The sequence below is a fragment of the Strix aluco genome, chromosome 13 (assembly GCF_031877795.1).
Source record: "Strix aluco isolate bStrAlu1 chromosome 13, bStrAlu1.hap1, whole genome shotgun sequence".
NCBI lineage: Eukaryota > Metazoa > Chordata > Aves > Strigiformes > Strigidae > Strix > Strix aluco.
This window is the reverse complement of record NC_133943.1, coordinates 66,596-82,966: the sequence shown is the minus strand read 5'-3', so window position 1 is coordinate 82,966 and position 16,371 is coordinate 66,596.

Here is a 16,371-nt window from a genome sequence, read left to right as displayed (position 1 = left end):
GGTTTATCAGATTTCAATTAAAATATTTGATTTGTTTTATAGTATACATGATAATTCAAAGTTAAAATAATACGGTAAATGATAAAGCAAAAAAGTCCCAGGAAGCAACTACTACTGCTCTTCCCTCCTTCTCCCACCCACCTGCAAAAAATTGCAAGAATTCTGGAAGCAGCATTACTCAGACCAGGCCCTAGACCAGGCCTAGTGTGCGTTTAGTATTCTACAGATGCATAACTGTGTATTTGTACTCTGCAAATACATAACCCAGCATTTGCCCCAAAGCACTTATCACAGAAGAATTTAGCTGGGAAGGGACCTTTAAAGCCCATCTAGTGCCACCCCCCTGCCCCGGGCAGGGACACCTTCCATTAGCCCAGGTTGCCCAAAGCCCTGTCCAACCTGGCCTTGAACCCTTCGAGGGAGGGGGCAGCCACAGCTTCTCTGGGCAACCTGTGCCAGGGCCTCACCGCTTCCATCATAGAAAATTTCTTCCTTATGTCCAGCCTAAACTACCCTCTTGCAGTTCAAACCCACTGCCCCTTGTCCTGTCACTACAGGCCCTGGTAAAAAGCCTCTCTCTGTTTCATGATCCCCCTTTATATATTGAAAGGCCACAATAAGGTCTCCGCAGCCTTCTCTCCTCCAGGCTGAGCCACGCCAACTGTCTCAGTCTCTCTTCACAGGAGGGGTGTGCCAGCCCTCTCATGGTTTTCGTGGCCTCCTCTGGACCCGCTCAAACGGGTCCGTGTCTGTTTTGTTCTGGGCACCCCAGAGCTGGACGCAGGACTCCAGGTGGGGTAGAGTAGAGGGGGAGAATCCCCTCCCTCGACCTTCTGGCCACTCTTCTTTTTGTGCAGCCCAGGATAGGATACGGCTTTCTGGGCTGCAAGCGCACGTTCCCGGCTCATGTCCAATTTTTCATCCGCCAGCATCCCCAAGTCCTTTTCTGCAGGGCTGCTCTCAGTCCATTCATCCCCCAGTCTGTATTGGTACTGGGGATTGTCCCAGCCCAGGTGCGGGACCTTGCACTTGGCCTTGTTGAACCTCATGAGGTTCACGTGGGCCCAATCCTTAGGCCTGTCAAGGCCCGGCTAGATGGGGTCCCTTCCCTCTAGTGAATCAACTGCTAGACACAACTCAGCTTAGTGATGGTGCACTCAATTCCACTGTCTTTGTTATTAATAAAGATACTGAAGAGTACCAGTCCCAGTATGGACCCCGAGGGACACCACTATTTGGGCATCGAGCCATCGACCATAACTCTTTGAATGTGGCCGTCCAGCCAGTTCCTTATCCATTGAATAGTCCATCCATCAAACCCATCCCTCTCCAATTTAGAGAGAAGGATGTTGTGTGGGACCGTGTCAAAAGGATCAAACAAGAGCAAGTGCAGTAAGTGAGATCACCACCAATAACAGCAGAATGACTGTTGCCTGAAGACTATTGCAGAGAGCAGAGTCATGTTTTCTATCCCACGGCCAGCCAGGAAACAGGAATAGCACAGTGTTAACTGACGTGAGTGGGAAATCTCAGGGCAAGTATTCGAGATGTGTTGATATGGTGTAGATACAGCTACAGTGTAATACGTTATGAACCATTCTTGCCTCAGTTGATACCAACTTGCTAACCAAAAGCGTGGGAGAGACGACTTCTATAGCAGATTATTCCATAATGGCAAAGTGCCTTGAATCTTCCTTTCAGCGAACAAGGACAGAATTGCCTGGGCACTATCTACAAATAGAGAAACCTAACTTCAGTCAAAACCTAAACTCTTTCTGCTTGCTTTCCAAGCTGCATAGCTACAATTTCATTGTTGCTTTGATGTCTGGATCTCTGGATTGTCTGGTTTGGGCTTTGTTCTTTAATTGGAAGAACTTGTGGAAGAAACTGAAGCTGATTCAAAGGAAGAATGTACATTAATAGAAGAGACCTTCTAGTTACCTTTTTTCCAGGTAACTTGCCATGTAGGACTTGAAAAAAGTGCAAAGCTGCTCTGTTTTTATTTATGTATGGCCTACTAGAAGACAGACAAACTCTGATGTCAAATGCAAGCTTGAACAAGAGCCAAAGGTAAGAGAAAGAAGAATTTATTTTTTCCCCATCTCTTTTCCTGCATGCTGAGAAAATGGCCCTTCTTTGTTAGTAATTAGGTCTTGTAATTTATTTAATTTTTCTTGAAGCATAAAAGTGTTCAAATTTAATTTCCTTTTTACAGTGACACTAAGTGTAGGCTCTAGCTCTTTGAAAATAAATAAATTTAAAAAATAATCTCTACTAAGAAAATACATCTGTTGATTTGGTGTTTTGAGTGTGTGTCGATGACAAAATTGATTGGGAACTCCCAGGGCGAATATAATCAATCCATTTGTCTATACTGTGATTTGTGTGTGTAATATGAAGCAGAGAATATGTCCGTTTTTTAACTGCAAGATCATATTAATCTAATAAAGCACTGGGTAATAAAATAAATCCTCTACGCTACTGAGAAGCATAGACATGAAGTCTTTCTATACATCTTAAAAACTTAGCAGTAGGCAACAATAGCCACATTATTAGATATTGAAGACAGATGTTTCATCTGTTCTTCTCTGAAGGTTACCCAAAGCAGTTAACAGATGAATTTAAAAGTCATGTGCTCTCCGAGAGTCCCGTGTTGCTCTCTGAAGAGACAAGAAAACTTATATGTTAATCCCTTAGAATTAATTTCATTCAATGATACTGAATGTAAAGGGAAGCATATCTGATTAGCAAGAAACAGCTTTGGGCATATTTAGTAAGTTAATTATTTTATAAAGTAAGATATCTGGAGAATTTAGAATGTGCTAGAATCAGAAGGGACTGATTGCCTCTAGAAACTAGCAATAATATTTAGGACTGCTGCAGGTTCAAATGTAACTCAAAGCGGCTGTGCTTGGAAGTAGTTACCTGTGTTTTGGATCTGAGAAGTCAGTCAGAGCTACCTGACCAAGCATTTACATTGCCAAGTGCAAATATGCAAAGACAGGTATATTTTAAAGATGTGCAAGAAAAACTGGAAAATAAATGCCAATTAAGTGTCACATATGATTAAATGTATGATCACATATAATTAATTATATGCAACCATTCCTAAGGGTATTTTTAAATCTTTCTGAAAGACAGGAAAACATTTCTGTTGCCCATGAATTCATGGCATTGTTTTTGTTAATTGTATTCTTGTACTACATTATTCTCTTTCATACAGACCAGCTTAATCTTCACTAGGCTAAATTTTGCCAAACTAAAAATAACAGCAGTATAGAAAGAACTTAAAAGGGCAAGGCAGAGGCCTGACTGCTTCCCTGGAGTAGGGGAGGAGTCATGTGCTGCATTTCCAAAGTTTTAGTTGCTGAGTATCGATGCACTTCTATCTTCTCTAAACCCTGTAGTTTAAATATTTTTCTCAACAAGAAAACTGAAATGGAAGCTGCTGATTTTCAGCTAATTTTTTTTTTTTTTTTATGATCACAGTTCATTCTGTAAAAGAATGGATTGGAGTAAACTTTTCAGTCTAATGAAAGAAGGAAAATACTACTACATCTATTCTGAAACACTCATCATACCTTAGCCTTATTGATAAAGGAAATCTGAGGACCTACTGCAAACTTGACAAGCTTAATTGGATTACTCCTATTGTATTATCCCTAACAAAACTATTACAAGAAACCAGAGCCTGACCTGTTCTGGATTTCCTTCTCTAAAGGGCTACACCATTCCCTGCATTAGCAGAAACTTCTATTCCCAAAAATTAATACCCCATGCAAAACTTCTCCCCTCCTTCCCCCTCTTCCACGCATTAAACTCTGATTAAGCTGCCCTTCAGGAAAGCCCTGAAAGCAGAAACAGAGATACTGTGCTTCATAGACTGGAAAAATGTGAGTTTTCTCACTTCAGTGAGTTTTGTGGAGTCGTGTAGTGGAGAAAACATGTTTACAAGCAGAAGAAAATTGGTAGCACTCTTCTTGATGCTTTTGGGCGATTCTGAATGATCTTGGGTTCTTTCTCCACTGTAGCTCCCAAAGATTCTTTTTGAAGCCCATGCAAAATACTGAAAAGAGTAGATGTTTTATTCTTCAGAAAAGGAGGATGAATATGAGACTAAGAAATGCCTGCCAAAATAACATTTCATTTGCTAAAGCGAGGAAAAAAAATGAGAATTAGTAACATTGAGACTTAGGTTTTATCTGCTAGATTAGTGGCTCAGGAATCATTGGTTCTTCTGTCCCTTTTCAGATGTTTCTCCCTTTGGTGTAGCAAATGCCATTTCACTGACAACGTTGCAAATAGAGAGAGAACCACGGGGGGGGGGGGGGGGGGGGGGCGCGGGGGGGAAGTTGTCTGCAGTGATGCAGAGAAAAATCTGAAATAGCTTTGGTAGAACTGCGTTGCACCTTGCTACACCAAAACATGTCCCAGCAAAAGCAAATTATTGACCTATGTGTCTGGCTAGTGGTGGAAGCTGCTAAAGTTGTAGAGAAGCAAAACATGAAAGCTTGAAGAGGCAAAACAGGAGGCGGCAGGTTGAAGCATGAAGATTGTTTATAAAAGATCTGAAGGCCAGAAGGAACTTTGCTGATAACATTATCTGACCTACTAGATAAATACAGGTGAACAGAGCACCTGAATAGCACCTGAACTTGAACTAGTGCATACCTTTGTGAGAAACACTAAATTTTGTTAAGTACAGCAAAGAAAAGCAAATGAATGTAGAAATGAGGGGGTTTGGCAATACCTAATTTAAGTATAAGAACTGTAACTGCTTGTGGGAAACAAGACAAACAGAATGCTGTGTCTAGTGTGTAGTAGCAATAAGTTTCTCATTAGCATTTCAGATTCAAAGATATTGGTTTGAAATTTCTGTCATAATGGAACAGGATTGTCTTTTGCTGCTTCTTAAGGCCCTCATATAAAAATGATTAAATTACCCTTTGATCTGAAATACACAGAGTCTCCATTTCCTGTTGTTCCTATGGCAAACTTTAAACCCTTCCCACAACAACTCAGGACAGAACTGCTGAATTACCTCAGATATGGTCTAGCCAACCCAGGTTCAGATCTCTGATGGTACTGAGTGATTCAGAAGTACATGATTGTGAGGAATGTTAAATGTCTTGACCTTGTTAATGGTGTTTATGTTTGCTAATTGACAAGATTTATTGGATTATGCTATGACAGAGCAGTGATGGTGAGATAGGCAAGAGTCTCTCTTTAAAATAAATCCAGGATGAAACACATTGTAGGGCTCAAAGTTTTCTGCATCCGCTGAATGTGTGTCCGTGGTATTTCACGACAGTTCCATTGGTTAGGTGCTGTGCAAAAATATACTTCCTTTTTGTTTTGGGGTGGTCCCACTCATATATTCTGAGAGATTATATATTGAGCCCTTTTTCTTTTTTTTATAGTTGTGCTGCATCCTAATTGTTCTTTTTGTAAAAGCAAGAATTTTTTGCAAATTTTTCTGTACTTTATTGAGCTTTGCCTTTGGAAAAACTGACAGATCAGGTCTCCTTAACCCATCTAATTCTTGGCTGTGAGTTTCCAATAGTGGGTGCTGATAATATGTAACAAACAAAGCAATTACAGAGTGACTTTTCTTTCTCCTGCCCCCACTGTCTAATATACCACTAGGTGATTCCTGAGCCAGAGGCTGCTTCTCGACAGTATGTTTAACAGCCACCAATAGATCTATCCTTCATCAGTTTATGTAGTCCATGTTGTAATTGTTCATACTTATGGCCTGTACAGCATCATCCAGCATTGAATTCCATTGTGTATCACTACAGAAAAGCACTTTTGCTTATTTGTTCTAGACTTGCTGCCTCATTGCTTTGTCGTGTTGGCCCTTTCGTTCTAAGCTCACATCAAATTGTATTTGCTTGCCTCACCTTTTTTTTAAGGTTCTTTTTGAAGAAGTAGCCTGAGCTGAGTGAAGAAAGAAGAGGTTGAATTTGTATTATTTTCATTATGGTTTCTGTCAGCACTTTCTTAAACAACTGGTATTCTTACTGCAGCTGAACATAAAGCTGGTGTTTTCATTGAGGTGTTATTTTAGCCCAGGACTTCATATTCACAGCACCTGATGGTCTTTATTGATGTGAGGAGAAAGAGGAAGCAAGTACAGGTGAGTTGGTGTTTTTACAGTGGGAGAAGAGGGATGTAAAGAAGGTCTGGTTTTGCTATGGGTGGGAAGTAGGTACTTGCCTACTAATTTCTGTTCTCCCTGGAAGTCTGCATTTGGCTAGCTCTTATCTCCGACAGCACTTGAATCCCTAGCTACCTGAAGAGTCTGATGCTGGGACGCTGCAGCCTGAGACTGAGGAGCGGTTAATCACAGATGGGGTTCTCAGTCTTGGTGGTGAGTGACAGTATTACACAACATGTGATTTGTAAATGCTGCTAGGAGGGAAAATTGTTTCCCTTAAGAATATGAGTGTCCTTGTACTCCAGTACAGTCTTTCACTGGTATTTCTTCATCCTTCTTTGTCTAACGTGTCTTGAGTTGCCACTAAGTCAGTTCAAAAGTTACGTTCACTTTTCCCCTGCCTGCGTTTACCAGTCAGAGAAAACAGTGCTGCTTAACTTTGTCTGTGAATGCAAAACTATTCTGTATGTGCAGCTTTTGCAGCACCTGGGATTACGGCTTGAGACCAATCAATTTCTTCTTATAAACTGTCAGCATTCAAGATGTAACAGAGCAACACAGCATAATTTCTTGGATCTAACACAAGGACTGTACAACCAGTCTATGACAACAACTCTGCCATCTTTCCTGCCATAATGCTCCTTCAATGGTCCACATGTGTGGGAGGGACTATATGTCAATGACGCAGACTGGAGATGGAGAAGGGCAATTGGCTAAAGGTTACTGGCTCACAGAAGAAATTGGCCTTTCCTTGCTCACAGACAAAATATAAAACTCCAAACAAAACTCTTCCCCTGGGTACGGAACACAAAACGTCAGCTCAAGCAGCATCCCTGGCATTTAATGAGATCCAGTTTCTCAGATAGTAGTGAGATCCTTTGCTGACATCATGATGTAGTTGTCATGGTTACAAAAGGACCAGCTGCTAGATACAAGGTATCAGAAAGATGAAAACAGAGCAAATCAATGTCCAAGCAGAAAAGACACAGAGTAGGTAAGATGATTTGGAGGTCTGGGAGAAAAAAAGGGAATAGGGACAGCGACTAGGAATTAAGCAGGAAATAAAAGCAAGCAGAAAGAAAGTTCAAAAATCCAGAGATGGGTGATCCAGGAGCAGACCCCATGGGAACTTGCCATGTAATGAATGAAAAGCCTTCAAAGAGATGTCTGGAAGCAATATTCCCTAGCAAAAGTCACTTTTGGCATATTCTCTTTGAAGCTTTGCATGTTATATCCTAGGACTGAACTGTGGAAGAGGGAAGGTATCTTCTGATACTGAAGGGTGGACAGTGACTTTTCCCCTCAGGATAATCCAGCCAGTGGCAGAGGTGAACAATAGAGCTGCGTATATGATGCGGGAAAGGCGATTTGCAGAGAGCACTCCCCAACTGTGCTCCATTTGAAATCACTGTTTTCCAAGATGTACCATCTATGTGCTGTGCCCTAGTTTTGTGGAGGTAAAGATTTAGATGGCCTTTTTTTGTTAAATTGGTGAAAGTTAATTCAACCTTTAGTTCTGATAAAAAGTAATGAAAAGAGTATCAGAGATAAGAAAGTGAGCCTGATAGCCTCATGTGAATTAATATCATAGTGATTCCCTGAGAAAGTGGGTTGGGAATCTTCAATTAATTCCTGTAGCAGGATGGGAAATCAGGTTTCCATGGATACTGAGCCAGAAGCAGCACTGACACTCACAGGAAATGCAAGCTTAGTTTCCCTCCAGCTTGCTTCCTAAGGAGGGGTCTCTCTCTCTCTCTCTCTCTCTCCCCCCCCCCCACCCCCCATGGTCTCTATTCTGTATTTTTCAAGGAAAAGAGGCAAATGGACATTTGAGGAACAGGTGAAGAAAAAAAAATGCTATCCCCTTATCTAGAAAATTGCATACAAGAAATGCAAGGGATTTGCACGGTTTTAAGCTACAATTAGGAATAAAACAAAGTATATTAAAACTAGCGGAGGAAAAATGCTGTGGCCTGTTCAGCTTCTGACAATCATTGAGTATGACAGCAAGGCCTCTGAAAGGACAGATTTATAACCACGGATGCAGTAAGAGCAGAGTCCCTACCTATTCTAGTGCAGGGCTGTAGGTGGTTTCAACACAGCTGTTGTTCACTCAGGTAACTGGAGCAATGTGTACGTTAGCACTCATGAAAGCAAACCGGGAAAAAAAAAGTGTTACATTTGCCAATTAAAAATATTATATAGAAAAGTCAAATTATAGTTCTTACTCAGAAATTAAGTGTCAGACATGGTGATAGGTCATGGACTCTCATTAAAAACATGTAAGATAAGTGAGAGGAAGAAAGCTATTTGGCAATTATGTGCATTTTAAAATCCCTTTGATTCAAAGTACTATCTAGCACTGTATTTTTAAAGGAATAGAATATTCTGTAGTAGAATAGAAATTTGGGAAAACTCACCACCTTATTTACTCCATATACCAGTTCATCAAATACAGGATGAACACTGATAACATCCATGAAGAAAGGCAGGACAACTGGGAATATTTCTGAACAATATACTCTTAAATAACCTGTTCTTCCTACTCAAGAAATCCATAAAATGTGTATTCTTATTGATCTTAATTTAAACTTCCATTAATCTCTCATACTGACTTCTTTAAAATGGTATTTATACATCCTGGCCAGCTCCAGCAAAATAAAAACCGTATTTGTTTTGGAAAGAGGGAAAAAAAAAAAAAAAAGCAGCTATCTTTAGTAATTGAAAGCGACTGTTCTCTAAGTGAGAGACTTAATCTCTTAGGAAATGCATCCAGGAACTTTAAATGGAGTAAAAAAATATTCCGCTTCTTCACTTTTTAGATATTACAAAAAAGACATAGTACTCCAGTATGGTTAAGACAATTATTAGCTGGGTCATGCACTTGGCACAGCTCCACAGCTGTCCACACCTCAGAGCTGTTAGCTTGCTCCTCAGAGCCCATGCCCAGTTCAGGTGAGTCAAGCAGCCCAGGGACTGTTCTAACAGTCTGGACAAATCCTTGTTTTCCTTTAGAGGGAGAAGAGAGGCTGGAAGTGGAAGGAGCATGGACACATGCCAAGTGTCATGCCACTCGCTGGAGAAGAGGGACCTTGGCCTACTTTATTTGCCAGAGTGACTGTGGCTATTGTGGTCATGCAAGGCATGGTGTCCTGCAGTTTTCTGCTGTCCTTTGTCACCACACACCAAGTAGGTTCGAGATCTGACTTTGAATTTTTCATGTGCTTTGGCTATATTTAGTCAATTGAAATATATATATATATAACGATATGCTGTGGGGTATGTATGTGTCGGCATGATTACACCTACAACACTTGAGCATGTGCTAGCATGAGATAGGAAGCTGACTAATGGAAAAGGTACCTATGTGCAAGTATAAGCAGGAGACCATTTTCAAACACAGGTGCATGTGGGAGGCTATTGTGTCTGTGGCGGGGGAGGCATTGCTGTTGTGAAGTGGAAGCCGATTAATCCGTTCTGCAGGAGGAGGCAGAATCTCCCTTCAGTAGTATGATTTGGTTATCAGTCAATGTCACCCAAGAAGAAACTCCCACCTCCTGAATCTTGTTACAGGCTGGAGAGAATATGAGATAGATTGCTGTAGTAACACAATCATTTTTTCAAGCTACTTCCTATCCAGCACTGCAGTGAGAGTGGAAAAAAAAACCAACAAACCCCATGGGGTTTGAGAATCGTAAGACAAATCATCAGAACAATAAGCCACCATCCTTGCTATAACAGCCTGAGTACACAGCGGAGGATTGTTTTTGTTCTGTTAGTGAACCATCATCACAAGAGCGAGAGAATTCTGCATAGATATTCCAGGTTAAGCAGCAAAGCATTATAGTTAAGAGCTCATAGGTATTTCCATGATTAATTCCTAGTGTTTTGCTGTCTAACTCCCAAACCTTCTGCTGTCAGGCTGGTTAGCCTCTGTGTTCTTCTGTTATCTTGTAAATAAACACAACTCATAGCACTGTTTGTGCTACAGAAAGTAGGAAATGTAATTTTAAACTGCCTTGTCAAATCTCTAGATTTGCCAGCTGGAGTACTGAAGTCCATGGAAGAACAAGATTAGGCATGCTTTTCTTTGGTTGTCCCTTTCACTTCAGGCTATGAATTTTTATTGGCCATGTGCTGCCATTTCCCAGAGACACTCGCCTTAGTGCAAAAGAGAAACAGTCCACAGCAGCATTTAGTTAAAACCACTACGTAAAGTAGGGTCTTATGTTAGTTAAGTCCCTCTTAAGAAATGTAAGTAGTGAGGTCTTCTGTTTCACAGCTTTGTGTGTTGACTGATTGACAGTACTTCAATATTTGCATGACACACAGTAATTGTCCTCATGCAACTCCCCTTTGCCTTTCTGTTATGTTATTTAAAAATAAATGCTGCAAACTTGCCTCATGCAGGCTGTAATTTGGAAAAGCACTCAAGTACATACTTCAGTTTGAGCATGTGAATTGACACATTATTAGCCCATGCCCTGAAGATGTCAGAATGAAAAAAACCCCAGCATTGACTAATCTTATACCTAAAATCACACACATCCAAGGGTTCTGCTGTATTGGGATCCCACTTTCCAAGTGTGGCAACACAAGGCAGGATTTTTGAAAAGAACATTTAATTAGGTAGGCTTATAACAGCGCTTGCTTATGTAACAATGTAGCTAGGATAGGATTAAACTCATCTACCTTTGCACAGATACAGTCTAGGCATATAATCCGAACTGTTCATCAGGGCCTTGCTCACACTGACAGGTAGGGGTCACTGGGGGTCAAGTTCAGCCCACTGGCAGTGGGGGGAGCCTGTACCTCGCAGCACATCAAACTGGTTCTTGCTCAGCTATTCATCAAGTTGCTAAAAGTTCAGTCCTAACCAGCTGGCAAAATAATTACACTTTCATCTTTGCTGCTAACAGCTGAATTTATGAATAAGTAAGGCCATGTTTTCTTGTCTAATCATTCTGTGAAATATTTTGCCTATTTTGTTCATGCCAAGCCATTTTTAATAGGTGTTTAGACTATTATGTTTTGATTACAGTCTTAATATGAAGGACCACCACTTTTCCCATCTACCTACTAAAGAGATCTGTAAAGCTGTTTGACTGTAGCTCTTTTTGGAGGGTGGCCTGAGTTTACTGCTTGCTTTTAGTCATTTCCAGTCTTTATTGAGCTTGTTAGCTTCATGTTAAGTCAGATGAAAGCAATGCCTTTTACAAATAACTCCTGAAAAGGACCTTTAAGTTGCCTTGGCTAGGTATCTCAAAGGTGGGGGGGGGGGGGGGGGGGTGTGGCGCGGGGGGAGCAAAGAACTACAGACATTGTGAGTCAAAGTTGCAAATGCAAAATACTTATTATTCACTTCAAACATTCTGCTGTGGTCTACCGCACTTGCCCCAAAAGCTGACTGGAAAAAGGAATTGTAAAAATCATCCTCGTTATTTCATTTATGTGCTAGACTGGTACCTAGAAGCCATCGAACACAAAAGCCACTCTGTAGATCTTAAAACAAGATATTCAGCTACTGAATGGAACTATTAATGTGAAGGAACCTGGTTGAGAGAGAAATGATAAAGGTGATTCTTAGGATGATCAGATTCCTACCCTACATGTTTATCACAAACTGTTACTACCCAACACTTAATTTTGTTGTCATTCATCAGTATAACAGTAACAGCAACTACACAACCACAAAGTGGTTTTCAGTGGCTGGAAGATGGTTTCTGCTCTGAGAAGCATACATCTAAGAAATCACTAGCAGTGCCTAGTGACCACTGTGGCATTGTATTAATGATACTACTAAGAGGTCTGCAGAGAAAATATCCTAGATTTTCAGCAACTTAAAACATCTTGAGAAAAAGTAAGTTTTTTGTGCCTGCGGTTTCATAAAAGCTCATATAGTTGTGTTTCATTTATCCGAATAATAATACAAGTTCTACTTGTTTAAGTGTAAAAGCTTTAAGTTCCTCCACCATGACCACTGATAAATAAGATTTTTCATAAACTAATATTTTATGGATTTGGAAATTAGTCTGATTTAAGTAAATTAACTTAAAAGTGAGATTCCCAAGTTGAAAAATATTTCAGTTTACAAATAAAAAGTGCAATTTACTGTAATAATGCAGTGCTGACCTGTCAAAGCAGCAAATTGTGAGGCTGAATAAATCACCTGACTGAGCAAAATGCCTCGTGGCATTTTTTAAATAAGTTGCTTAGGAAAAAATGTTTAAACTTTCTTCCACTATCTACCTCTACCTTTCTAATATTTCTCATATGATAATTCTGCAGAGACAATAGACGACAGCCTTCTATATGGTGAATCGTCTTACTTCTCCATAGGAGACCTTATACCCTTTGTCGCAGGGCCAACAACGAACCAAGGTAAGCATTGTCTCCTAGGAACCGCAGCCAAATTATCTAAACTGAGGCTGGGAGTTCACCAGAGCAGAGGTTCTCGTAGGAACCGGGGGAAATGTTTGAATACTTCAAGTAGTGTAGAGCAACTCTTTTTTGCAATGACACAACCTTTACAGGCTTTTGAAGTCTATTAAGTCATGCATCCCAAATGAATTTTTAAAGGCTTTGTTTAAATCGGAGCATGAAAGCCTGAGGGGAAAACCCTCAGCTGCCTTAGATTTCTGAGGAAAATTGGTGATGTCACCTTTCTGCTCATCTATAATGTCTGAGATCAAGAAAAAAAATCAAACAAGCAGCCTGACTCTTACACAACCCATGCCCTATTTCATTTTTGTAGACGCCGCCCAGCTCCTGAAGTAATCACAGGGAAGAGTTCCCTCTCGTGGTTCGACAATACCGTTATGTGTGTAACGCATTTCAGGCCTCCTTACAGAATGGAGTCACGGGCTGGAACAGATTAAGAATTTTGCAGCAAACACGGGGACATCATTCCCAGGCATTAGAGCAAAGCCATGCATTCAAAAAGTGCTGATAAAAAATCTGCTTCACACTCCTCATAGGACTGCTTAAATTTAAGTATTTTTCAATTCTAAATTATGAGTGCATTTGTAACTGTTCTCTCTGTGCCCCATCTAAAAGTGATAGTCTTTTATTGTAATGAATGCTACTGTACAGAAAGCAAGATTAATGATAAATAAGTTTAAAATATCTAGAATGTCCTACAGTACAATAGATAAAAATGTCACAGCTTTTTAAATCAAAATGGTTTGCTTCTGGGGGCATGAGAGGGAAGAAACAACTCTACAGCATTTCTTTAAAAAGCTGGAATACCCCCTCTTGTTTCTAACTCTTCAGGCTTATAGAATAATACAACACAATAAATAATGATAAAATTAGAGAATAATAAAACCTTTTAAAGGGCTATCTATGTAAACTTGTTTTACAGTCTGGAATATTAAAAACAGTCCCCAGGGGAAGTAGAGGAGGGAATGGAATGAGGTAATTGGAGGTTTGGGATAAAGACAATGGAACACATGCATATTTGAATCACTAGCAAGACACTAGAGAAATGAAGATTGCTGCTCTTATTCTTACATATCCAGCCAAAACCAACATCTCTGAAAGAAAATGACTAAATTTTGCCAAAAGTCAATGGACATTCCAGACACTAGGAAACTATGTTTGTGGATAAAGTGAAAAGTGCATCTAATTAAACCAAAATTTATATTAGAAAACTAAACAAGTTACAAAGATAGGAAAGTTGGCTAACTTTTCTTGCATTCAGAGATGAACTCTTATATCCAGTGCCAACAGTAAGAGTGACCACTTCACATTTAGTCACAGTACAGGCTGGCAAGACCTGGAAGTAGGTTGCAGTCATGAAAGCAGCAGTTATGAAGAATAAGTGAGAGACAAAGCTGTAATTGTGTGGAAACATATTTTGTAAAGGCACCATGATGTTTTTACTAGCACAACAACACAACAAATCAGTTTGAATGAAAAAACGGTTGCAAAAATTAAACATTGAAAGTTACACTGGAGATGAATATAAAATAGTTTGTATCAGTTTCTACTAAGAAAGCAAGCAAAACGAAACCCAATATTCGTCTCAGCTAGTTTTTAACCATCAAAAAGATTACACATGGATGCAGAAAAAATTATGCAGAATCTTTCTGTACTCATCTGAGACACACATCTACATAGAGGGATCCAGTTCGTTCAGGGCAGGTACATTAATGTGACAGAGAGGATGAACCGGGTTCTGCAGGTCCTGCCTCCCTCCATTGACAAGAGTGAGAACCTCAAATACTGACTTACTCAGGATGTCTAATTTTCAGCCGGATAAACTCAGATCACGTGACACCCCCCCACCACCCTTTCTGTTCACCTTCTAGTAGAATAAATAAACAAGGTGGGTTTTTTCTTTTTTCCCGTCAGTCAGGCACCAGATGAACCTGAAATTCCATAATAATAGAAGTGACTAAGCACAGCTATCTACTGAACTGTAATTTTCTTCCCAATTTCAGTTCTGTATACCACTTTTAATGGAAATAGTCTTCCTGTATCTTAAGAATGCTAAACTCACAAGTACCACTCGTTCAGGAAGAGCAACGTAGATACAAGAGCTGGATCCCAAAGTGTTCAGCCTACCAAAGAAAATAAGTGCTACTGGTTACTTGCTGTAGCATGACTGGTAACTGATGTGAATGATCTTGAATGCCTGTTGGATTAGTGTGGTACACAGTGAAGACCAGGGCAAGTTAACAATGGTATGCAAGGTCTACTACAGGCGACTATGTCAAACAAACAAAAAGGAATAAACTGTTCTTCAATCTCATACCTGTAGCGAATGGAAATTTGTGTAATTGTGGACAGGTACAGCTCTGATCTGAACCTGGGGCGGTGCAGTCACAGAGGTGCTACACATCATATTGCAGTGGACATTTTGCTTGAGGTACCGCTGGTAGACAGAAAGGTCACAGCTCATTTGGTCTCTCCATTAAGTCCACATCTGGTATTATCCCTGAGCCCAATTCAGGAGGACACATGCTGCCAGTAGTTAAAAATACTAAAACTTAAAGGTGCAACTGGCTTTAGTTTGTTTGTTTTGAAGATAAATGTACTTCAAAGGTGAAGGGCCTTGTTGTGCCAATGGGAGACAAGTAATTCACCTGCAGAAGCTGGACTTCCATGGTTACTTAGGGATCATGTCCTGATCACAGTCGGTATGAGCAAGCAGAAATCAGATGTATTCAGCAATATGACTGGAACGTCAAAAAATAGGAATCGTTTCCTGCTACTGAAGAAAATAGTTTGTAAAATTTAAGGGGAAGGCGAAGTTTAGACAAAGAAAATTGAATGAAAATGAAAAATTATTTCAAAAATGGTTACCAGATAGCAAAAAGGAATCAATGATATAAAAGGAGTACTGTGGTTAAAAGTTCATCCCACTTAAGAAATTAAATGAAATCACTATTAAGAATAACTATAAAAAGAGAAAAGAAGTAAAAAAAAAAAAAATTAAAAGCCTTCCACCACATTTCTTTTGGAAGAAAAAAATTATAACTAGACAAACAGTGGCTAGCAAGTGACTTAGGAAGACACGTTTAAATACACCAATGCATAGGACACCCTAAGCGGGGTATGGGTCCATCACTAGCTGCAGCTAATAAATCGTTAATATAGTGCAGAAAAAGCATGAAAGCCCAATGAATACAGTTGCTGTGAATTTACAAAGAAGCAGGTTGAAGTTGTTTCTCAAAGCACGATGTGCTTTCTAGACTATTAGGACAGCTATTATGACCAGGTATTTTTAAGCCAACTGTCACACACAACTTGCATGCAAGAATCTTAAAACAAGTGGCTAATGCATATGCTGATATGATACATTCTAAAGCAAAAAAATGGAGCCTCTTGATAAATTTTGTTATTAATTTGGGAATTTTAATCTGTCAAATTCACTGATGGCACTGCCACAGCAGTATTCATGTAACTATAGTATTAATAATTTCTTGTTTAAGTGCAGAAATGATGCTGAAAAAAATTATCTGAATTGGAAAATAGAAAAGAACACTAGTATTACAACATCAAATTAAAAACAAAAAAAAAGGAGAAATCTACTAGTGTGGATTGTTTGTAGTGTTCTGTCAACTTGCAGCAGACACTGGCATTTTCCAGTGACTTGAGATGGGCACTTCATTCACGGAGCTAATACCCCAGTCTCACTTCTCTTTCCCTCACCCCACAGCATTCCTCATTCTGTGTCCTTGGAAGAGCATTCCTCTCACTGAAAT